The 24515-nt window shown below is 36.1% G+C and overlaps 1 pseudogene; it reads left to right on the forward strand.

The window, feature by feature from the left end:
• LOC106010487 (TIMELESS-interacting protein pseudogene) overlaps positions 1 to 11951 on the forward strand; it is a 29206-nt pseudogene extending 17255 nt beyond the window's left edge.
• The last annotated feature ends 12564 nt before the right edge of the window (positions 11952 to 24515 follow it).

Below are 24515 nucleotides of genomic sequence, written 5' to 3' on the forward strand. Positions count from 1 at the left end.
ATGACAACGCTTCTCAACCTTACCTGCAGCAAGGATCACTGGGGGCACTTCTGGAATTTCAGTCCCCAGGCCATATCTCAGCCCAGGTAAGTTAGATCTCTGGAGATGGGACTCACACACTGGTATTGTTAAAACTCCCCAGATCATTCCAGTGTGCTGCCAAGACTAAGGACTACTGCTCTATGGAAAACCATAATGATCAACATTCAGATATTATCAGGGTGGTTTCGATCTTTTTCTTAAGTAATCTCAGCTCTATGCCAACCAAAATTTAATCTGCTATCTTTTTAAAGGAGACTGCTTAAGAAAGGAGAGATTTTCTTCTCAATCAGTCACTTTTCAAAGGAGATGGTTGCTCCAAACCTTCACGTAACCTCATTTAGGGCAAAAAAGATTGGCAGGGATAACATCCAATTACCCTTACTGAGTAATAACCCTATGACTCATTTGAGCTTTGCTTCATGAACAAGTCTCTCTCTATTTTTTGATTGTAAAAAAAATTTGCACATTTTATAAAATAGCTTACTGAGATATAATTTATATCCCATAAAAGCATCTATTTAAGTGTATAACTCAATTTTTTTAGTATATTCACAAAGGTATATGATAATCACCACTATCAGAATATTTTAATTACCACCAAAGAAATTCCACACCCATTAGCTATCAATTCCTGTTTCCCTTCTAGGGAAATCCCAGCCCATAGCCAACAATTAATCTAATTTCTGACATATGGATTTGTGTATTCTGGATGTTTTCTATAAATTGAATCATCCTGTATGTAGTCTTTTGTAATGTTCCTTCACTTTTTCATGATTCATGTTATAACATGTACTTCATTTCTTTTTATGAATGAGTAGTATACCATTGTGTTACAACTCTTTGCATGCTCCATTATCTCTTGTGTACAACTTATTTTATTTTTGTGCAATACTGCTCATTAAAACAGAATTAGCATGGGCAGAGGTCTTCAGTAGGCAATCCAATGGTTACACGACCTACTCTCTATCAAGACCTTCATCTTTCTTGGTCAGATACCTATTCTTACTGTACTGCATCTTTTGATGAAAAAACTGTAGAAACTGTAAAATCTCTTCCCTGTTATCGTGCAACAAAATAGTATAATGATCAAACATATCCATCCAGTTTTTCTAATTCTAGACATTTTTAATGCAGATTTTTTACCCCAATTTTTAACAATTTTCCACCAAAGATTGCTGAATATTTATCTATATGTCTATCTTTCTTCCCAAATACTCCACTAAGTATTATATAATTGTTAGCTATCTTAATATATATTCCAAATCCAATAAAACAAATTGGTAATATTACTTTTTTTTTTTTTTTGGTACCAGGGATTGAACTTGGGTCCTTGCGCTTGCACAGCAGGTGGTGAAACCACTGAGCTAGATCCCGGCCCGGTAATATTACTATTTAATATTTATTTATGGTAATATTGAGAGCCTGGAAAATGTGAATAATCTTGAATAAAAAAACAAGCATTTAGACCAGATCTTATGCCAAACTCCCTATTTAACCTCAGACCTGAACTGTCTTCCATAGGAATCATGTTTTCTTTCATTATCATGAGTTTGATGATCAAAAAGAGGGCCTCAGGGAAGCCACCCCCCTAATCTGCCCACTGTGTGATATCAGTAACTGCACACAGAAAAATGAATCAATAACAAGAATACCTTGAGGAAATAATGATCTTTGTTCTTCACACTTACAGAACTGAGAAACATCTTGTGACTAGGTAATTAGGATCAAATATGTGTCATTGGTGACAAACCTCCACCTGTAACAAGGCACCTACCAGTCTGTGATCACACATCTCCAAACTGCCCAGCAACATGGTCTTTTAGGATGATGGTCCTCCATCTTCACAGTCTGCTAGCCCAGTCTGCTAGCTCTATCACCACCTTGCCTCTCCAGTAATTGGCTTCTGTCATGTGACAAGCAGACCGAGCTTTTCAAGTTGCCACATATGAATGGCACAATAGCTATAAAGGGAGCAAAGAAGGGCACCAATATGCAAATTTAAAAGGATGGACCAAGAGTCAATCCACATGCTACGTTAATTCTTTTTTGTTTGTTTATTTGTCTGTTTTGCAGTACTAGGGATTGGGACCAGGGCCTGCTAGGCAAGTGCTCTACACCTGAGCTACATCCCTAGATCTTTTTTGGGGGGGTGGGTGTGGGGATCGAACTCGGGTCCTTGTGCTTGCGCAGCAGGCGGCGAAACCACTGAGCTAAATCTCCGGCCCTAGATCTTTTTTAAAATTTTGTTATGAGAGCTCTTTAAGTTACCCCAAGCTAGGCTTGAACTTGTGATCCTCCTACTTCGGCCTCCTAGAGCCCTAGGATTACAAGCATGTGCCATCACACTCAGTTTATTCACTCTTTTGACAGGAACAATATGTTCCTTGACCTTTGCTTAATACTGAACAAAATCATGAACATAAAAGTTTAAACCGGGACTGGCCTAGAGAAGCAATGTACTTCATGTCAGGGATGCTGTCAACAGCCACTGCAGTTTGCAGAATTCCTGGCTGCTCAGAATCTACTAGCAAATTAATCTGTTATCTAAGCAAAATAGGGTTTTTTTGGTCTTAGAGTTTCATTTAAACAGCCTCTTAAAAATGTGTATACCTTTGCTACTCACCTGCTTAATTATATTAACTGTCAAATGATTCTGACCAATCTAACCAACCTTTGATAGATTTTCCCAGTTCAATGAAGTTCTGGACTGATTCATTCTCACTGACAGGTACCCACAGGGTTTAAGATACAAGCTACAGAAATCCAATAGCAAACTGGATGGACCTAGACATTTATCAGTGTAGATAACAACCTTATAAAGAATATTATGTGATCTACAATTTGTTCTGGTACTGGTGGCTGATGGCTGGGAGGGGGAGGAATTTATGAAACTGTTCAGATTTTTTTTTCATTTTTCAATAATTTTTTATTGTGAAATAATTTTAACAGGAAAATTACAAAAAATTTAAAAAGATAGAAATGGTACAAATAACTCCCAAGTACGTACACTTCATTTGTGAGTAAACTGATGTCACACCTTTTTACCCTAAGCCTTCTTCTCCCAGATATTATTCACTGAGGGAAAAACTACCTAGACTATCATCTTTGCATCAGAGTTAACTTCATTAATAGCAGCACAAAATATTGGAAGAATTAAAATGAAGCATATTGTTACCTCCAATTTTATATTTTTCTATCTAGCAGAAATGTATTAGTGATAAAATTTTATGTGGTATTTTCCCTTATGTTTACATCTTCAGGCCAAATGGTCTAGATGCAACTCTTGCATGAGTTTTTAAAAAGTCTGGATTACTAGAATAAAATCAGGAAAATATGTCAAAGACATGATTTTTAAACTTTTAGGCTCAATTTTAAAGCTTTTGGAGGAGGACTTTTATTGTTTCTAAGTTACAGAAAAATTACAAAAGTACAAAGATTTTTTCACACATTTTAACCCATTTGCTTACACTTGGTTGCATTTGCTTTATCATTTTCTTTGTATACCAAATGTATTTTTTCTATATTATATTATTTGAAAGTAAGCTGAAACATTATGCCTCCAAAAACTTCAGTAGGTATTTCCAAAGTACAAGGAGATCCTCTTCATAAGCACAGCACAGTTAGCAGGAAAATCCAATATGGATACAGTATTATAATCCACTGTCCATACTAAAGATCATAGCTATTTTTTCCCCAGTCCAAGATCCTGTTCAGTATAACACATTTCATTTGACTAGCATGTCTCTTTAGCCTCCTTTAATCTAAAACAGTCCCAATACTTTTCCTTGTATTTTTATACTTCTTCACCTTAATAATGATAAGGCTTTAAAAATTATTTTGCCTGTATGATAACTAACTTTATAAGGACTTATAAGATAAATAAATGAATCTGTTGCTAACAAAGTAGGGGAGTAGAAGGGAAGGGGAAAAAAGAATTGAGATGTGTTATGTACATGTATCAATTCCCTACAATGAATGTAATCATTATGTACTGCAAACATGAACTAATAAAAATTTTAAAATTCAAAAAAATTATTTCACCTGACTTTCTAGCTTAATGAAAATTATTCAAAATTGTGGCCAGCTTCTTAAAATTTGTATTGGTACATGTTTGCAGTATGTAATGATTATATTCATTGAGGGAGCTGGTACTTGTACATAACACGTCTTTATTCATTTTTTTCATGCCTTTTCCCTCTCCTGCTCTCTTCTACCTCCATCTCTTGGTCACCTTCTCTTTTGTAAAAGATCGATCTGTTTGTTTCCTATTACCTTTTATTTTGCTCTTTAACTTATTTATATTTTGAGTCTATATTTTTAAAATATCTATATTTTAATTTATTTATATTTTGAGTCTTTTGTGTGTGTGTGATTTATTTCAATTAACATTATGGTATCAAAGTGCATCCATTTCCCTACAAATGACTCAAGCTTAATCTTCTTTATGGTAAAGTAGTACTCCATTGTGTATAAATGCTAATTATCTTTACCCATTTATCTGTTGATGGACATACAGTATATGCTGCTTCCAAGATTTAGCTATTATGACTTGTGCTGCTATAAAAATAGGTGTGCATTTATCACTGTAATATCATGTCTTTAATTATTTAATAATTATGTAATTATTTCAGGAAGATACTGGGTATCCAGGTCAAATAAAATTTCTACGTTCAGGGTTTTTTGTTTGTTTGTTTTTGTTTTTGTTTTTTTAAACACAAACTTGCAAAGCATTTTATTGAGATTAATAACAGACCTAATAAGTAGTTCAGTGAACTGTTTTGAGTCCTAAACTTAGAAGTTGTCAGTACTAGTATAACCTAACCAAAGAGTTACCCAGTAGGGTTTTAGTTTTTGAACTTCTGTTTTATGATACTTTCAGTTTTTCAAGAATCTCTGTAATAATTTCCATAGTGGTTGTACTAGTTTATGTTCCCACCAACAATGTAGAAGTGTTCTCTTTTCCCCATAGCCTCACCAGCATTTGTTATTATTTGATTTCTTGTTGATAGCCATTCTTTCTGTAGTAAAATGGAATCTCAGTATTGTTTTAATTCACATTTCTCTAATGGCCATAGATGTTGAACACGTTTTCATGTATTTTTTTGCCATTTGTACTTCTGGGAAGTGTCTATTCATTACACTTGCCAATTTTTTGATTAGGTCTTTTATTTTGGAGGAAGCTAAAATTTTTGAGCTCTTTTTACATTCTGTGCAAGAAATATCTGGCAATTTTTTCCCCATTCTGTAGGTTTTCTCTTCACTTTGTTGGTTGTTTCCTTTGCAGTGCAGAAACGTTTTAATTTGTTATGATTCCACTTGTTGATTCTTTTTTTTTTTTTTTTTTTTGGTACTGGGGATTGAACTTGGGACCTTGCACTTGCGAGGCAGGTGGCGGAACCACTGAGCTAAATCCCCAGCCCCCACTTGTTGATTCTTAATATTATTTCTTGTATAGCTGGGGTTCTATTCAGAAAGTCCTTGCCTACCCCTATTTCTTCAAGAGTTTTACCTATTTTATCTTCCAGGAGGTTAAGTGTTTCTGTTTTAATATTTAGCTCTTTGATCCATTTTGATTTTAGCTTAGTAAACCATGAGGAATATGGGTCTAGCTTCAATCTAGCCACTTTTCCCAGTACTATTTGTTAAAGAGGCTATCATTTCCCCAGTGTATATTTTTGGCCTCTTTGTCAAAGATCAGATGGTTGAATGTGCCATAGGTTGTTTCTGCATCCTCTATTCTGTTCCACTGATCCACGTGTCTGTTTTTGTGCCAGTACAGTGTTCTTTTTAATACTATAACTTCAAATCTGGGATTGTGATTGATACCTCCTGCTTTGTTCTTGTTATCCAGGATTGGTTTTGCTATACTGAACCTCTCTGATTCCATATAAATTTTAGAATTGTTTTTTCTAATTCTGTGAGAAATGTGGTTGGTATTTGGTTGGCATTGCATTAAGAGTCTGTATCAATTTTGGAAGTATGGCCGTGTTTTGTTTTGTTTTTTCTTTTGGTACCAGGGATCGAACTCAGGACCTTGGGTTTCAGAACCACTGAGCAAACCCCCAGCCCCTTGTTTTGTTTCTTTGATACTGGGGATCAAACCCGGGACCTTGTATTTGTGAGGCAGGCAGCGGAACCACTGAGCTAAATCGCGGGCCCTATATGGCCGTTTTGACAGTACTGTTTCTGCCTATCCAGAAACAGGGAATGTCTTTTCATTTTTTGATATCTTTCTCTATCTTTTTCAATGTACTGTAGTTTTTATTGTAAAGGTCTTTCATTTTCTTGGTTAGGTTAATTCCCAAGTATTTACTTTTTCTTGATGGGTTCATTATTTCTGATACAAATGCTATTGATCTTTGTGTGCTGATTTTGTATCCTGCTACATTGATAAATTTGGTTTTTAATTTTAGAAGTCTTTTGGTGGAATTTTTTGGGTCTTCCAAGTAGAAGATCATGTCATCTGCAAATAATGATAGTTTAATATCTTTTCTATACATACCCCTTTTATTTGTTTCTCTTGGCTGATTGCTCTAGCTAATATTTTGAGTGCTACTGGTATATTGGACAGGAGTGGTGGTAATGGATATACTTGTCTTTTTTCTGATTTTAGAGGGAAAGCTTTCAGTTTTTTTCTCATTTAATATGATGTTGTCAGTATGTTGGTTGATAAATGGCTTCTATCATATTCAGATAAAGTTCTTCTGTAGCTATTTTCTTTAGAGATTTTATCATGAATCGATGTTGGATTTTGTCAAAGGCTTTTTCTGTATCTATTGAGATGATTTTTGTCCTTGCTTCATGTTTATGTGGTGTATTACGTTTAATGATTTGCATATGTTGAGCCATCCTTGCATTCTTGATATGAATCCTATTCAGTCATGATGCATGACAGTGGTGGCGAAACTATGGTACGCGTGCCACAGCTGGCTGTTTGTTATCATTGAAAGTTCTAAAAGGTTTGCCATCATTGAACTGTATGATCTCTTTGATGATTTTTTTGCATTCTGTTTGCCAGTATCCTGTTGAAGATATTTTTTTGTCCTTATGTTCATTAAAGAGATTAGCAGTACTTTTCTTTTTTGGTTGGACTCTTGTCTAGTTTTAGAATTAAGGTAATGTTAGTTTCTATGAATGACTTTGAGAGTACTTCTTCTCTTTTGATTTTATTAAGGAGTTTAAAGAGTATAGGCATTAGATCCTCACTGAAGTTCTTGTGGAAATCAACAGCAAATCCATTGGGCCCCAGGCTTTTCATAGTTTCAATAGCTATTTTTGGATTATTCAGGGTTTTTGTATCTCCTTGGTTTAGTTTTGATAATTCATTTGTATTTAGGAATCTATCCATTTCTTCTGGAGTCTCCCATTTATTGGAATACAGATTTTCAAAGTAGTTACTAATAATCTTCTGGATTTTGGCAGTATCCATTGTGATTTTTGCCTTTTTCTTTCTAATTGCATTGATTTGGGCCTCTTCTTTCCTTTTTTTGGAAGATTGGCTAAGTGTCTGTTTTGTTCATTCTTTCAAAGAACTCACTCTTCAATTTATTGATTCTTTGTATTATTTTAGTCTCAATTTCATTAATTTTTGATGTTCTTTATAATTTTTTTTCTTGTACTAGCTTTCAATTTGGATTGTTCTTGTTTTTCTAGGACCTTGAGGTGCATCATTAGGTTATTTGGACTCAGTCTGTTTTTGTGATGTAGACATTCATAGCTATAAGCTTCCCTCTTAGGACTGATTTCATTATGTACCTTGCATTCTGATATGTTGTACTGAAGTTATCATTTGATTCTAGGAACTTATTTCTTCCTTGCTACATAGCCCAGGCTGGCCTTGAACTCAAGGGATCCTCTTGCCTCAGCCTCCAGAGTACTGGGGTTATAGGTATGCACCACTACATCTGCCTAAGAGAGTATTTTCAACAAATAATGCTAGAACAACTGGATATCCACATTCCAAAAACACCCCCAAAATGAAAATGAAATTAAAGTGAGCCATAAAACTAAATGAAAAACAAAAATACAATAATGTTAATGTTATTCAGCCTTTAAAAAGAAGGATGAACTTTGGATGGCATCATGCTATGTCATATAAGCCAGGCACAGAAAGACAAATACTGCATGATCTCATTTCATTTACATGTGGAATCTAAAAGAGCTAAGCTCATAGAGAAAGAAAATAGAATTTTGTTTCTCAGGGGCTATGGGAGGAGTAAAATGAAGAGATGTTGGTGAAAGGATCAAAGATTCAGTTATGCAGGATGAGTAGGTATTGGAGATCTAATGTAAAGCTCAGTGACTATAGTTAACAAAAATGTATTATATTCTCAAAGTTTGCCAAGGAAGTAGATCTTTATTATTTACTTATATTTACATATATTTTATTGTATATTTATATATACAATTGTAAATATGTACAGTTTTGGTCATTTACACTTCAATAAATCTGAGAAAAATGGGCAAAAGATCTGAACAGACACTTCATCAAAGAAGAAAAACATATAAAATAAGCATATGACAAGACATTACACATCATATGGCATTAGGGAAATGCAAATTAAAACAGCAATGAGATACTACTATATACTTATTAAAATGGCAAAAACCCAAAACATTGACAATACAAGTTGACAAAGATGTGGAGAAACAGAAATTTTCATGTATTATAAAATGAGACAGTAGGAAGACAGTTTGGCAGTTTCTTGCAAAATTAAACATACTCTTCCCAAATGATCCAGAAATCACGGTCATTGGTAGCTACTCAAAGGAGCTGAAAACTTACATCCACACAAAACTTGCACATTCATTTTTATACCAAATTTATTTAATTTTCCCAAAATGTGGAAGCAGCTAAAATGTCCTTTAGTAGATGAAAGGGTAAATACATAAACTATGGTATACTCAGACAATGACATAGTAATCAGGGCTAAAAAGAATGAGGTATCAAGCCATGAAAAGATATGTAACCTTAAGTATATATTATTAAGTGAAAGAAGCTAATTTGAAAAGGCTGCCTACTGCATGATTCCAACTATATTACATTTTGGAAAAGGCAAAGCTATTAAATCAGTGGTTGCCAGGAGTTAGAGGGAAGGGATGATGAATAGGTGAAACACAGAGTATTTTTAAGGCCATAAGACTATTTTGTATGATATCATAGAGGTGAATATATGACATTAGATATTTATCAAAACCCATAGAATATACAACACTAAGAATGAATCCTAATATAATGATAATGATTTATAAATATAAGTTCATTGATTGTAATAAGTATACCATTCTGCTAAGAGATGTTGATAGGTGAGGAGGCTGTAAATATGTAGGGTAGGAAATAGGAGAATTCTCTGCAGTTTTTGTTCAATTTTGCTGTGAATCGAAAACCTCTTTAAAAATTAAGGTCTTTTTTGTTTTGTTTACTAATACTCCCCCATCCAACCCCTGTTGGGCAAGCGTAACAAAATTTAATAAGGCAAGATGAATCCGTTCTAGAGATCAATTTGTACAGCCTGCTGACTATGCTAATAATACTCTATTGTATAATTGAAATTTCCTGAGAAAGTAGGTCTTAAATGTGCTTACCACACATGGACACACAAAAACTATGTAAGGCAATGGATGTTTCAATTTATTTGCTTATGATAATCATTTCACAATGTATACACACTTGGATATCAAAACAGCATGTTGTCTATTGTAAATATATATACTATTAATTTGTCAATTATACCTCAATAAAGTGGAGAAGAAAAAGTCCTCTGGAAAGGGACGGAGCAGATAAAGGCAGCAAATACGACGTAGCTTCCCTACTTAAGCATCTTTTCCATTGAGAGAAGGGGTACTCACATCAATCTTTTAAATGAAGGATTACCTGAACATATTTCTGAATATCATTCATAATGCCAGTTTCAAGTGGCTTTGGTTAAGCAGCACCTTTCAGTGGTATATTTATGATCTTCACTAGGTTTCACCCAGCAAACATGTTACAGTTTTTAATATCAAAGACATAATTTTTCAAGAAAATCACATTGAAAAGATCAATTTCTGAGAATGCAGTCTCTCTCAGAGATGGATGATTTTCTATGCACATTGTAGACATACATAGATTGTATCCTGTGAATTTTATCTGTAAATCGCATCTAGACATTATACCTGAACATGAAGAAATCCAGGGCAAAGTACAACCAAAGAGCAAGTTAAGTATTTTTTGTCTCCCAAGTTGAATATTCACCTTTGTAGATCTGAATATATTTTCATTGACTTAAAAAAGTGCCAGAAATGGTATAAGCAAGAAATTGCTTAGTAATTTCATGGTTCATGTTTGATTATAATATGCAGTGGTAGTAGACAGTAACACCCAAAACATACTGCCTGTCTCAATGAGCCAGAGCAGATCTTAAGGTCGTTTACATTAGCAGATAACACACTGGAAAACAAGACAAGAAATAAAAATAAAAACCAAGCTATGTAAGGATTTCTTTGTGAAGGTTTTCAAATAATGTCATCTGTGTCACACATACCAACCATTATAACTATTCATTAAAAAGTTGAAGTGCGTCTTTTAAGAAAATTTCCCAAATTTAGTGATTTATGTGTGTGAACACAGACCAAGTAACCTATATATGCAAAGTTTGAACAATTATCTTGAATTAGGAGACTTAAGAATATTTCAGGCTAGTCTCCAACATATTTTGAACCATTGGGATTTTGCTTTTTGTGTGTGTGCTGGAATAGGAGCCATGGTTTGTGCATGCTAGAAAGCATTCTACCAGTGAGCTATACTCAGCCTGTTTCTTTATATTTTAAACAAGTGTTTTGATGTTTAATAATCTTAAATTTTCTTAACTTGAAATCATTTCAACCTTGCAGAAAAAATAGCATGAGTTGTACAAAGAATTTTATATGCATTTTACCTAGCTTCCCTAAATGTCAGTATTTTATTATAATTTTACTTTATATAATTTTATTTTTAATTAATTGTTTATTGGAAAGATGTTAAAATAGTGTGTTGCCATCGCAGTCTGTGCGAGGATCTCCATAGTTCAGGCTGGCCTTCAAGTCTTGGCTATCCTCCTGCCTCAGCCTCCTGAATGCTGGGATTACAGGCGTGCACCACCATGCCAGTCTGAAGAGTCAGGGAGCAGAGAACCTGTTCCTGTCCCTCCAAAGAGAACAGTTAAAAGGAACATCCCCAGGCTGGATGCTCAGAGATTAATTTCAGAGAGGGGCCTTCCAGCTTTAAGGCATGTGTTTGACAAGACAAAATTCAAAGGTAAAGGTCATGAGGCAGAGGACTTGAAGATGCTCATCAGACACATTGAGCACTGGGCACATAGACTATTCCCCAAACTGCAATTTGAGGATTTTATTGACAGAGGTGAGTACTTGGGAAATAAAGAGGAAGTTAAGATGAAGTAGGGGAAAATAATGGCCTTGAGGTAACAGCTACTGAATTTGACCCCTTCCTGACAAACTCAGCGGAGGGTGAGAAACTTGATCCTGAGCCAAGGAGCACCCTCACGGAGGAGCAGCAGCAGAGAATTGAGAGGAACAAACAGCTGGCCCTGGGAAGAAGGCAGGCAAAGCTGCTGAGCAGCAGTCAGGTCCCGGAAAATGACATGTCCATGGACACACGTGGCGCACAGGCAGTTGAAGAGGATCATGCTGGAGAGGAGCAGGAGGAAGTGAACAGAGACATTGTCCACACCCCATGTGGTGATGCTCCTGCCAGTGCTCTAAGTGGAGAGGAAGTGAAATCAGAGCAAACACAACTGGACCAGTCTTTTTAAAATGTACAACTCCAAGCTGGGCGTGGTGGTGTACATCTGCAACCCCAGCACTTGAGAGACTGAGGCAGGAGGATTGCTGCAAGTTTGAGGCCAGCCTGAACTCCATGGCAAAACCCTGTCTCAAAACCCCAAAAAGAAACAGTAAAATGTACAACTCCATGCTACACAGTTACTGAGGTTAGCAAGGCCTCCACCAAGAAAAATGTCAGATTAATTCAACATCCTGCACATTTGCCATTTGTATTTTATGTGAAAATTCTTAGGTAGTAAATATATGAAAATCCTGCTAAAAAAAAGATGTTAAAATATGAACTAGAATAAAGAACATAGAATCACCAATAATCTTCAATGAAAGATCACCAGTGATAACTTTTCTTTTATTCTTTTGTCTACTTTAAGTGGGCTAAATTTTTTTTCTATTTTTATTAGTATATGTCATACATGATGATTATATTCATCTTGGGAAAAATGATACACATATATATGACATTTTAATGTGGTTTTTTTTCTCTCCTTTGGTAATGATCTCACATCTAGGATTAGGGTAAAATAAGTGAGATGTTTAGGGCACAAGAGTTAAGAGGCTCTCACTTTCAGGTTCTGTAGAAGAACATTTATATGATCCAGAAAGTGAGTACTTCTTTAACTTTTGTGCTATAAGCACCTTACTTGCCTCACTGTCTTCCCTGACCTATTTTTTCTTTGTCTTTTTCCCACTTCCACTCTCCATTTCAAGCTATGACAGCACAAAGAAAACAAACCAAAACAAAACAAGACAGAGTAACTTCCTTACTTGCTAGTTTTCAAAACAGCAAAGGAAAAGGGCTCAATATAGATACAATATTGAGATGGCGGGAAGATGTAAGTACAAAATCTTATAACTAAAAGTAAATTTACAAGTGTTGAGGGAAGGGGAAATAAAGGGAAGTGATGGGAATTTAATGAGAAGCGAGACCTGGCACCTTGCCCATCTTTGGACAGAGTACTGGGGCCAACCGCCAGGTGAGTATCATATACCAGGGTGGCATGGGAGTAGCCTCAAGAACAGTGAGACCTAAAGGCACTTTGAATATGGAAATAAGACACTGAAGCAATGATTTGTCCTTGCCTGATAACCCAGTATCAGATATCTAGATGATGTTCAGACTCAGAGACCCTACTAAATTCTCCCCAAAGACCCCTGGAACTTGGATGAAACTTGAGGGAAAAGAAGTGGATAGCGAGGCACACAATATGATCAAGATTAAATTTCTATCACCTCAGTGCAATGGAGGCTTACAAGAGCAATTATATAGGGAATCAGACAAGAAAAATATAGAACGCAGTGGTTTTTTGGCAACATATTCCCTAAGATTTGTACTTATTTTCACAAGCGCAGAATGACCTGTGGCTCTATGGCTGAATGAAGAGATGTCAGAGATACAGGTGATTGTTTCAATAGCCCACTTACCACCATGGCTTCCTTTATTTCCTCAACCTCACATGCTCAACTAACTTGATTTCATATGCCCCTTCCCTCCAACTTTTTGTTTGGAAATCTATTCTGCCATGTAGCACCCGTCATATAAGACCTATCCCAAAACTTTCCTCATCACAGAGTTGTAACCACTCCTTTCCCATCTCTTTAGGATTTCATCACACATACCTGGAGGATATCCAGTATTTTTTTGCATGAACAAGTGACAGATAATCTCACATTGTATTGTGACTTTCCATGTCTTATCTCACTAACTAGTTTATTCATCTCATGAACATACAGACTGTATCATATATATAATCACAAAGGTGTTTTTTTGAATAACAACTTTATTGAACTAAAATTTGCATACTGTACAATTTATAAACTTAAAGTGTGTGATTCAATAGATTTTAGCATATTGACAGAGTTGTACAACCATGACCACAAATTTAGATCATTTTTGTTATCCCAAAACAAAACAGTACCTACTAGCTATTATCTCCCAGCCCTCCTCACCACACACACACACATCTAGTCAACCACTGAGCTATTCTCTATCCTTACAGATTGTCCTATTCTAGGAATTTATTCATTTTTATTCAAAATAGACCATGCTCCTAACAACAATAAAGAACTTAACATATCCAAAGAAATGGAAATCCTGTAAAGTGAGCTTCACACCATAGTGGAGTGAAACTAGAAACTGGCAGCAGAAACATACATTACTTAGAATACAGTAACTATTAAATGCAAGGGTGTTTTAACAGACGCAACATGTATCAGGGATATTCAATGTATATGTATGCATGAATGAATTCCCAGGTTATTCATCCAACAAAATAGAATATCTAGTGTCTTAAATTGTGTTCTCCCAGGGACAGATTCTGAGCCAAAGTTTCAAGTGGAAGTGATTTATTAAAGAAATGCTCCCAGGGTAAACTAATAAGGGAGTAGAGGAAATAGGTAATGGAGACAGACAAACAAGGGCATCTGTTTAGATGGATTCCTGCACTTGGCCTCATCATGTGAGAGGTTCTGGATCATAAGTTACATTCCTGAGTTCAATCAGTCTTCAAAAAAAGGTGCTAGGCTTTTGTTTACCCTCAATAGCCAGTGGCTAGCAGCCACCATGGGGAATGTGAATTCCCAAGCATCTCCAACCTTTCAACTAGAGATGGCTCTAGTAGCCCAAGGACAATCCTTTGAAAAAGGTTGCCAGAGTAGGTTGAAGAGATTCTCACGGAGATTTGAGCAGAGTACCAATGTGTGCAATGTTCTAGGCCACACAGTATTTTAGGATTTTTTTATTTTTTTGAGACAGGGTCTCACTGTGTAGTCTGGCTATAAACTTCCAATACTCCTGCCTCAGCCTCCTGAGTGCTAGAATTACAGGCTGTGCCTCCACACCAGTAGGGCTTCTTTGATCTATTCTCAAGATGCTCCTGTTGATCTTTGTTTTTAAATTTTTTTTCTATTTTTGATATTTGCTAATTTATGTCGCACTGCTTTATGTTGGACTATACAAACAATAAAAAATTAAAAACTATGCTTAAACTAAAATGCTAGATAATTCAAAAATGTAAAACAAAAGGAATCATAAAATCCTAGATGATGGCTTAGGGCTGCTTTGGGATGTAGACCCTTACAAAGGTTAAACTTCTCTATCAAAGGAAATGGAAAGAATTTTTTAATTTTTTTTTTTTCTATTCTGAGAGGGTGAGCACAGAGAAGGGAGGAGTATCAAAAGATGGGATGTAGCCAAAAGACCACAAAGAACAAGGAAGAGTATCTGGTGTTTGATTTCAAGATGCTTATGTGACTCCACCTCCCTAAACATTCATTGTAGGCTGCCACCTACTCAAACTAACAGCTCCTAAATAGGAGCTGTTTTTGGTATGAAAAATAAGGAACGGGTTGAAGACAGGGTAAAGATCAAGTTGCTGAATGGAGAACAGGAATTCAGTAGAGGCGGCCAAAGCCAGAGAATCATGAGACCATAACTCCACAGGGAATACACAGAGACCTTGGCCAGTGCCCTGGGTTTCCTTTTCCCAAGGCATGGAAGATGTACATTCAGGCCAACCATCTCTAGATCTGTCCCCTAACTGATTATACTAAGGAAGTTAAAAGTGCTGCAAACTATCTCTATGAGGTGCTTTCATAAAATAATATACAATCATAATATGGGAGATGTTCTGTGAATCATGTGAAAACACAGAACACATAAATGACAAAGATAACCAGGACTCATATTAAGATTCCCAGCCCAGTCCAGTCTCCTTCTATATAGTATCATTTCAACTAGTGATTTTTAATGGTAGAGGCTAAGTTATTGACTGTGAGGTCTCTCTGAAAATCTTAATAATGAGACAGAGTTTGAAAAATGTCATAGGCCCTCTATGTCATAGCTGTCTGAGAATCTCTTTATCATTTTCATTGGCTCAAATTCAAACTGCTGGTTAAGTTGCTGGGTAACTTTTCTTTTCCATGATGTGTTAAGTTTCTTCTACTCAATGCTCAGGCTGACCTTGAAATTGAAATCCTCCTGCTTCAGTCTTCTGTGTACCTGAGATCATGGGCACACATCACCATGCTTGTCTCTGTTTTTTTGTTTTGTTTTGTTTTGTTTTCCTTAAAGGCCTTAGCACTAAAGAAAATTGGGTTATCCTGAAAACTTTTAGAATGGTGTAGAGCAATTCCTAAGACCAGAGGTAGCCTGTATATATTGTAGGGAAGTAAGAAAAGCTTTGAGAAGCTGGGAATGGTGGTGCATACTTGTAATCCAGCACTCTGGATTGCCAAAGCAAGAGGATCGCTGTGAGTTCGAGGGCAGCCTGAACTACATAGCAAGACCCTGCCTCAAAGAACAAACCAAAACAAAACAACAAAAAAAGCTTTGAGATTTTCAGATTTTCAACAAAAAATTCATTCTGCCTGCTTTAGGATGAGAGACGTATAAAGGCTGAAGTGTCATTGGAACAAGGCCAATCGTTTATAATCTATCTTTTGGTGAAGGGAGATTACTGAAAATTTTTGAGTACCTTCAGATCAGAATCAAAAATTTCACTGGTTTCAATCTCCAGAGCAAGTCAGACAGAAGTCAGGTTTCTTACTTCACATAGCTGTTGTAAGAAACTACTGTAAGCTGGGCATGATGGCACATGCCTGTAGTCTCAGCACTTGGGAGGGAGGCCGAGGAAGGAGGATTGCCATGAATTAGAGGCCAGCTTGGGGTACATAGTGAGTTCAAGACCAGCCTGAACTACATAGCAAGACCCTCCCTATCTAAAAAAAAAAAAAGAAAGGATAGGCTTAAACAACAGATATTTATTTGTCAGAGTTATGGAGGCTGGAAAGACTAAGATGCTAGTGTGGTCAGGTTATTTTTTTATAGATGGTGGCTTTCTTGCTGTGAGTTCACAAAGGGGGAGAATGCTCTGTATTTTCTTACAAAGGCTGATAACTCAAAACCCCTGAGACCTAGGATTCTCTGAAATAAAAGGGTTGGTTGAGCCATTATAAACATTAGCCAGAGAAAACTAGTTCATGGGATGAATTCCTGAACTGCTAGCAGTGAGGCTAGATAGCAGCTGGAAAAATGTCCACTGGGCTTAACAGCCAAGAGCATTTTTATAACAAAAAGTGGGGGAAGGAAGCACAAACTGTTTATATTGAACCTACATTGGCTATACATAAGAGGGGCAGGATAATGCAAGATGAGGAAAGTTTGAGGGTAGGATAGTCTGTAAGGAAAAGTACTTGCTGCTTCTGGGTTAGTTAAGAGTTAATAGTTTGAAAAGCTGAAGCATAAACTGGATGCAGTAGCACTTGGTAATCAGCCACATGGGTTTGAGTCAAAGTTGCAACATATAACCAGGATTATGGAACAATCTTTTACTGCTTTCAGGGCATAGCTGTTAATTGATTACCTTCCCTTATTTCTACCTTCGCTATTTTCTGGTCCTTGTAACTAAATTTAGGACATCCTAGAATTTTTCTTTTATCAGGGCACTAATTCCTCTCCCTCATGATTTTATTTAAACCTAATCATCTCCTAAAGGAATAATATCCTAACACCATCACATAGTGGGTTAGGGCTTTGACATAGGAATCTCAGGAAAATCCTGGGAACTGAGATCTGATGGAGTAAATTCCAGCCAAAGTACAAAGTCCTGAGAACCAGGTGAGCCAATGGTGTATGAGTCTGAAAGAAGGAGAAGGATATCTTAGTTTAAAGACCTTCAGGCAGAGAGCAAATTGCTCAGTCTCTTGTTTCATTCTGGTCTTTAGGATGAGGTCCGCTCACATTGGTGAGGGCAACCTTCCTCGATCAGTCAACTAATTCACACATTGATCTCATTCAGAAATAACCTAATAGACACACACATCCAGAATGTTTAAACAAATATGTGAATGCCCTGTAGCTCAGTTAAGACGAAACATAAAAGTAAACATCACAGATTCTCCATTTCCAGTGTGAGGCTTTGGTAGGTTTTATACAAAAGTACAGAAGTACGACGTGACAGATCATACCAAGCAATTTCTTTTTCCTGCTTATGTTACAATATTTCTAGAATCCAGACAGTTAAATGCATGGACATAATTTTTCAAACTAGTTTAGGGGCTATACAGGATAGTTGTTAAGTAAAGATATCCTAAATACTGACAAAGAGGTATATTGGCACATTATCAGGCTACTGTTGATCAAATTTTAGATAAATAGGTCTTCATGTTGATAGGTTGAAGCATACAGGATTATTATGGTTTTAAGCAATGGAAACTTGAATCTGCTTAACCGGAGGAGAAAATTTATAGCTTAGTAAGTTGGAAGTCTAGGGTTGTGGCCAGTTTCATTTGTGACTATTTCCAGGGGGAAAATGGCTCTCCATTTCTAGGACAGGATCTTTTCACTGAATAATCAAGACGGTGGTCATGGTAGGTTGTGCAAATTGTAAAGAATTCATTTTCTCTGTCATCTCTAGGAGAAATATCCCAGTGATATACTAGTTTTGCTCAAACACATCTCTCAATCATTGTGATCAGGTGTGCAAGACGCAGTGATTGATCAGACCTTGATCACATGCTCCATCATGGTCAGGGAAAAAAAGTAGTTTGGTTATCAACTTCTTGCCACTTCACATTCCATACTCCTAGAGTAACCAACTCTTCCTGTTTTGGGGTCTGAGGGATTTCCCTTACACAGAAACATAAGAGCTAAAACTCTCTGGGAAAACTATGACTGTTGTCCCTTTATCCCATCACCAAAGGAAAAGAGGAGATCTAATGGTGGGTGAACAGGCAAAATCTAATGCTACCATAGAATCAAATTGCTTGCATTCCAGCTCCCTCATTTTAAAAATTTATTTTGTGGTTATTTTTCATTTACAACTCCCATATTATCTTGGGATACTTGCCAAGAGACTTTTTTGGGGGTGTTTCTTCTTTTTTTTTTGACAGGGTCTCACTGTGTATTTCAGGTTGGTCTTGAACTTACTATGTAACCCAGGCTGGCTTTGATTGTTGTGATCCTCCTGCCTTAGCCTTTGGAGTACTGGGATTGCAGGTGTGTACCACCATGCCTGGCAAGATTTTTTTCCCCAAGACCAGTGATTTTTAGTTCAGTGCCAATCTTTTAAATCACCAGAAGGAAATGAACCAAGACACTCAACTCATAGTCACTCCATGAGCTATCCTCTAACCCAAGTGTCTTAGTTACTTTCTCATTCCTGGGACAAAATACCCGACACCCACAAGTTAAAGGAGGAAAGGTTTATTTTAGATCACAGTTTGTAGAGGCTTCAGTCAATAGTCAGCTGGCTCCAAGGCAAGGAGGCATGGCAGAGGAGAAACAGTTCATGGCATGGCAGACAGTAAGCAGCAAGCCTTCCTTCTTCTTTCCCTTTTTATTCCATGCAGGCTACCATCTTATAAGTTGGCACTACCCACATGCAGGCTGCCTCTTCCCTTTTCAGTAAATCCATTATCCACACCCAGAACTGTGCTAAACCAGTCAGTGGACTAATCCAGTATTATACCCATAAATCAGTCACCTCCCAAAATCCCCACCTATGTGCACATGAGACTCTCTAGAGGGACATCTAGATATCAGCCATAACACCCAGAAACTTTATTTTCACCCTAGCAGTTGTATCATATGCCTCAACATCAGTTTTGCTTTGCAATTGTCATTGAGAATTTAGCTTTTAAAATGCAAATTAAGTCAACTTTGTGAGGCACTTTTATCTACAGGTTAGACATATAAAGAATTTATTCAGTGCAAGTCCAGTGACATGCACCTGTAATGCCAGACACTCCAGTGGTAGAGATTGGAAGACTGAAAGTTTAAGCCCAGCCTGGGCAACTTAGTGAGACCCTGTCTTAAAGAAAAAAGAAAAGGCTAGGGATGTTGCTCAGTGGTACAGCATCCAGTAAAACAAAAACAAAAAAAGACATTCAGGATCAGGAATGTAGCTCAGTTGGGAGTGCTTGGTTAGCATGCATAAAGCTCTGAGTTTGATTGCTAGTACAACAAAATGAATACATGTGTACACACAAAATCATTAGTTTAATATAGGTTTTATCCTTTATCCTTTTGTCCTTTTTATCCTTTTGTCCTTTTTATCCTTTGTCCTTTCTATTCTGTCCTTTTCTTTCCACACACAAAAAATAACAATTCAACCTTGAGTCAGAAAATTCTGACACCAGTTCCTCCTAGTAAAAAAAGCTTTCAAAATCAACATGTTCATTATAAATTTGACTCAAAAGAACAAATAATAAAACTGCTGATTTTTTAAAGCAACATTTACTTCTTTTTTTTCATATTTTTTCCATTAAGTTTATTGGTACATTTTAGGTATAAAATACAATTATATTCATCATTAGGATCTTGTACCTTTACATTATGTATCTTGGTTCTTATTTTTTTCCTCTTCCCCTGCCCTCCCTTCACCCCCTCCACCCTTCCCTATTTGCAAAGACTTTGTTTCCATTTTTTTCCTTTTCTCATATTTTTTCTTTTCCCTTTTTTCCTTTCCCCTACCCCTCCCATTTCCCCTGCTCCTTTAGATCTTTTCTTCCTATTACACAATATCAATTATACATTTTTAAAATTACAATATCATGATCTAGAAGACATTACCACAGATTTTACAGAATTTAAAAGGATATAGAAAGTATATTACAAAAATCTTTTTTGAAATAAATTTGACAATTTCTAAGAAGTACCTTGGAAGTCAAATTAATGAAACTAACTCTGGAGGAAATATAAAATTTGAATAGCACCTATTAAAGAAAGTATATTCCTAGCTTGAAAACCTACCTATATGACAACAGCAGACTCATAAACATTTTAACTGATAAATTATATCAAACATTTAAAGAAGAAAAAAGAAGGAACACTTCTCCCTTCACTTTAAGAAATCAACATTATGCTAATCCTAAAACTGGATAAAGATAATAGAAGAAAAAAGTATGAACATAGAAATTTGTTTAACAAAACAAACTCTTAGAAGTCATATCTGGCAGTATGTAGAAAGTGGTTTTATTATAGGGATGGCAGTGTTGATTCAGCATTGGAAGATCCACCCCCATAAGTCATCATTTTAACAGAGGAAAGGAAAAAGTCATATGATCCTGTCAGTAGTTGCGGAAAAAGTATTGGACTAAATTCTACAGCTGTTCATGGTAAAAGCTATCAGGAGTCTAGAAGTAGAACAGAACCTTCTCAACAGATCCAAGACATGTACTCCATACTTCCAGCAAAAACACCATATATGAATGGAGAAGATACAATGCTTTCTCCCTAAGGTGGGGAACAAGAGCAGATATGCCTACTCATCCATCTGTCCATTAAACTTTGAAACCTAGTCCCCACCAAAATAGTCTGGCAATAAAATGATACAATTAGGATAGGATTGGCAAGGTAGAAGTAAAATCTTTATATGTAGATGAAATGATCATCTACAGAGAAAATACTAAGAAATCTCTAGGAGCCCCTAGGACCTATGTTTGAATTTAGCAGGATTAGAAAACACCAGGGACATATAAAAATTCAGGTCTATGTATACTTGCTATAAATGAAGAATTGGATATTGAAATTTAAAAGTTATGTAGGCGTACAAAGGACCTAGAAAAGTAAAAAAGAAAAAGAAAAGTGTTCGAAGACATTTAGTACCTAATTTTGAGACTTCTTCTAAAGCTACAGCAATCAAGGCAGTGTTACTGTAAGGAAAGACATATAGATCACTGGAATAAAACAGAGAATCTAGAAATAGAACCACACATATATGGTCCACTGAGTTTTGAAAGATTATTTAATAGTAACATTTTATAGAACATAAACTCAATAGAAGAGCAGAGGAAAAGATAGTATTTTCAGTAAATGGCACTAGAACACCTGGTATCCATATATAAAAAATTAACCTCAACCCTTTATTTCCATACATAAAAATAACTTGAAAGGATCTATGAACCTAAATATGAAAGCCTAAAAGTATAAAACTTTAAGAAGAAATTATAAGGGAAAATGTTTATGAATTTAGGGTAGGCAAGAATTTCCTAGGATATAAAAAACATGATGAAAGAAAAAATATTGATAAATGAGATTCCAACAAAATTTAGAACTTTAAATGACATCATTAAGAAAATGAAAAGTAGTCTTACACAGACCATATTTATAATGCATATAACCTATGACCAGAATATATAAAGAACTCTTACAGCTCATTAATAGATAACCCAATTAAAAAGTAGACACAAGAAGATGATAAATAGCCATTACAGCCCCAGGAAAGGTGTGCAACACTAGAATCAGAAAAATACTAATCCGTACAATAACAAGACTGAATTATAGACTCATTAGGGAGATGAAGTTAAAAGTTTTAAAAGAACAAATGTCAGCTTAGGTGTGAACCAGTTGGAACTTTCTAATACTGCTAACGTGAATGTAAAATGACAAAACCATTTTGGAAAACAATATAGAAATTTCTTGTATTACTGTTAAGAATCAACAGTCCTGTTCTTAAGTTTTTACTTGAGAGGAATGAAAACACATGTTCACAATAGATTTGTACATACAAGTTGATTATCCCTTATCTGAAATTCTTGGGACCAGAGTGTTTCAGATTTTCATTTGAAATCTACTTGATCTGCAAAGAGGATAGCTACTTCTGCTTTTTTGGGGGGAGGGGGGTTCCTGTCACATGGAGTATTGTTTTTCATCCTTTAACTTTCAGACTATGAGTTTCTTTTTGAATTAAATGTGTTTCTTGTATGCAGCATATTGTTGGATCTTGCTTCTTGACCCATTCTGCCAGTCTATTTCTTTTGATTGGTGAATTGAGACCATTAACATTGATGGTTGTAACTCATACATATTGATTTATCATTGTCATGACTTTTTCTTTTTGTTGGATTCTCCCCCTTTGCTTTTAATTTCTTGTCGTGCCAGATGGATTCATTCTGCTGGGCTTCCTGGGGTTGTGATCCTCATTGTCTTTTCCTGGGATATTGTCTAAAATTTTTGGAGTGCTGGTTTGGTATTCATGAAGTTCCTAAGGTGCTCTTTGTCATAAAAGTGTCTTATTTCTCCATCAATGTTGAAAGATAATTTTGCAGGGTACATCAATCTGGGTTGGAGGCTATTTTCTTTTAGGGCTTGAGATACATCACTCCAAGCTCTTCATGCCTTGAGGGTTTGTGTTGGGAAGTCTGCTGTGATTCTGATGGGCTTTCCTTTGTACGTGATTTGTTTCTTTTCTCTCACTGCTTGTAGAATTTTGTTCTTCTGTTGGGTTTCTGGAATATTAACAATTATATGCCGATGTGTAGATTTTTTTCTGATCAAGGCTATTTGAAGTCCTATATGCCTCACTTATCTGTATGTCAAGTTCTTTTCCCCTCCTTGGGAAGTTTTCTGTCATCACTTCCGTGAACAGTTTTTTTATATCATCTGTACTCTCTCCTGTTTCTTCACTGACTCCAATCAGTCTTATGTTATTCTTCTTTGCATCATCTAGCAGCTGCTGGATTGATTTCTCATGATCCCTTACAATTTTGAAGCAATTTTTCTTTTCCTGGTCACTAATTGCAATCTTATCTTCTATATCTGAAATTCTATCCTCACATTGGTTCATTCTGCTGCATAGACTTTCAGTGGAGTTTTTAATCTCCTGGAAATCTGTTTGTATCTGTTTTATGGATTCCATTTGTTTCCTATGTTGGGATTCCATCATGTTCCTCAGATCCTCTATTTTTTTAATCTGTGTCCTCTCTAGATTTATTAATCATGTCTTGCACTATGGGCACAATCTTTTTTGTTATCTGAGAAATTATTTCTGATTTCATTTTTTCCATATCCTCTATTGTTGCCAGTTCAGGAAGTCCCGGTGGTTGAGTATCCCAATGTTCCATCTCGTTTCCCTTTGGGGTTGTTTTAGGTGATTTGGAAGTCTGGTTTTGAAACTTGTTTACGTGTCCTCTCATTTCAAAGGGGTCGGGGGTGGGGGGCTGCTTCCGGCGGCCCACGCAGCTCACCTCCTCTGTGCTCGCAGCGGGTGGGGGTATGGTGGGCCGAAACCTTCCTTTTGTGCGCTGGGAGCAGCCGACCTCCTCTGTCAAGCAACATTTACTTCTCTATTATTCTGAGAAAATAGTAAAACAAATTATTTGCAACAATGTATTCTTAGGACAGGAGGCTTGATGTATGTTAATACTTCTGGAATTCTGTCATATATTTGTTTTCATTTCTGTATGGTCCCATAAGTGTTTCCAGAAAATGTTGTGTGCTAAAATTCTTTATTATCTTTTTGAAAGTATTTTCACAAATTAATTTACCAATATACATCTTCATAGACTTCACTATTAAAAAAAATAAACAATTGTCTTATCAGTAACAAACAGGCATTTATCCAAGTGTAAGAAAAAGAAATGGGTTACCTATGACTTTTTTGTTTTTGCTTTCGTTTGGTTTGGTTTTTTGAGAAGGTTCTCACTATATAGCCCAGGCTGGCCTTGAACTCAATCTTTTGCTTCAGTCTCTTGGGTTCTGGGATTGTATGTGTGCACCACTATGCCTAGATTTACATGTGACTTTTTAAAAACACATTCAAGTGTGTTTATTAATTAGGTCATTTTATAAGAACATCTTTTTCAGACTGATGGCCTATTTTTCACCTAAACATATTTGTAAAATATCTTCCACTTTCAAGGTCCCCAACCTACCT

This window comes from Heterocephalus glaber, unplaced genomic scaffold (assembly GCF_053883595.1).
Source record: "Heterocephalus glaber isolate CG9 unplaced genomic scaffold, H.glaber_assembly_v1.0 deba00001472, whole genome shotgun sequence".
Taxonomy (NCBI): Eukaryota; Metazoa; Chordata; class Mammalia; order Rodentia; family Bathyergidae; genus Heterocephalus; species Heterocephalus glaber.